Source organism: Pinus tabuliformis, chromosome 8, assembly GCF_031772625.1.
Source record: "Pinus tabuliformis cultivar Carrire ecotype Pingquan chromosome 8, CPIR1, whole genome shotgun sequence".
Classification (NCBI taxonomy): domain Eukaryota; kingdom Viridiplantae; phylum Streptophyta; class Pinopsida; order Pinales; family Pinaceae; genus Pinus; species Pinus tabuliformis.
The window spans coordinates 1,723,405,528-1,723,407,553 of NC_142294.1; positions in this window are offsets into that span (position 1 = coordinate 1,723,405,528).

The window sequence follows — 2,026 nt, forward strand, 5'->3', positions numbered from 1 at the left end:
CATTCACCCAACAAGCCGAGTCCCTTAACGAGAGGCCTTGACACACGATAGAGGTCTTGACACAATACACCATTTGAGGTTCCACAACGATATGCGACAATGAGGTGAGTTAGGCCATTAGTGAGTGAGTCTTTCCGGGATGCCGTCGAACTTGAGGCCTGGACACTTGAAGAAGTCTGGACACACGATAGAGGAGGCCTGGACACTTGAGGCCTGGCCATTTACGTGGAACATTAAGACGTGGTCGTGATGCCGTGGTGATGATCCCGTTATTACGTGGTGAGGACATAGCGAGTTAGCTTACACAATAGTGCCATATACAATATCACATAGCTGAGGAGTTATATATACGTATATATACCGGATACTTACAATTTCTATGACAATACCGTGCTAAAGTACAGGCGCCCGGGCGCGTTATTGGTTACTCAGATGGGCTTGGTTACTCTACCTTGGATACTCAAGCTGGGCTACTTGGATCGGATACCGGTTATAGACAACAGCCTCAGTCACCATTCTTGGATAATGAAATTGCTTTCTTAGGGGGGCCGAGGCATAATAATCTATCATCAGGGCACTGAAAGTGGATTTGATTATTACTGAACTATGCCCTTTTAGATCGGTTCCCTATGATTGCCAGGTGTTGATTCACGAGATGCCGGTACTCCATCCGGTACTTGACCCCAGGAGGAGGCAATGCCAGGTGTTGCTCCAAGTGTTGATGCATTCAATGTAAGGTGGGGCCGATGTATTCTTGGATGTTTCGGAGATGTCTTCTTGTCTGGGAACCGATGGAGGACGTCTTCTTGGATGTTTTGGAACTGATGCACGATCTTACCTTACTTTCGATGCCGTTTCTTTGTATACGCTATTGTCATGGAGCCACTTTTACCCACCCACCCCAATCCCCGTAATCGAGATAATCCAAAACTAAGAGTGTATTCTGCTAAAACCTCCGCCAAGCTAAAATGGCCGAATTAGTAGGGAAAGATGTGAAAACCTCCGCCAAGCTAAAATGGCCGAATTAGTAGGGAAAGATGTGAAAACCTCCGCCAAGTGAAAATGAAGTGAAAATGGCCATTTTAGGCTATTTCTTAGGTCCCCGGCTAGGTCCCCAGCTTGGGCGTTTAAAGTAGCCGTAAAACGTACGCAAATGGTCTTTGAATGGCCTTTTAATGTCTGAGGCCCCCAGCTTAGCTTGGGCGTGTCAAGTAGCCGTAAAAGTTTAATGTCTGAGGTCCCCAACTTAGCTTGGGCGTGTCAAGTAGCCGTAAAAGCACGTGCAAATGGCCTTTTAATGTCTGAGGTCCCCAACTTAGCTTGGGTTGGAAGCTTTCTCTTTCCTTTCATTGCCTGAAATGACATATATAATTGGGATCTCAGTCATCAGAGTAAGAGGGGAAACCATCTGAGTTATATGGGCAATACAATAAATATATCTAGGTTCCGATTGATGGATTCGCCCACCTCCAGACTAGGTGGGTTGTAGAAATGCGGGTGGCTACTGGTAAGTTCAACCCTAAGCTTAAATCTCTTTCCCTGCCAATGAAAGCAGGGCCATTATTCCGTTTGGTTGCTTGAATTGTATAGTTCTGAGTCATATGTCCGCAACCCCCCGCTGCAGCTCGATATGTAATAAGAAACCATTGTACCTATTTGTTATAGCACCCATGCAGACATACATCTCCCCACAGGGCATGATCGATATGATCCAAGGATTCTACTGGGGTGTTGAAAGCATCCTAGTTTCGGAATCCAAGGATCCGAAGGTCAGTATCCCAGATTGCCCGGCCCTCTTGACCTACATCATTGGTCTCAAAAATCCAGTATACACCTTTCAGGATCTAAAGATACTGCTCCTAAAGGAGTTCAGGTCTGTGGTTGTGGGGGGGAAACTGCACTTTATGAAAGTCAAGGGCTGGGGAAAGGTTTGCTCAATGTTTCCCGACCCGGATGTATATCCCGACGCAGATATCTGCATATGGGGGATGTCACCCGAGGAGTACGAAGCTCGACGTTATGCAAC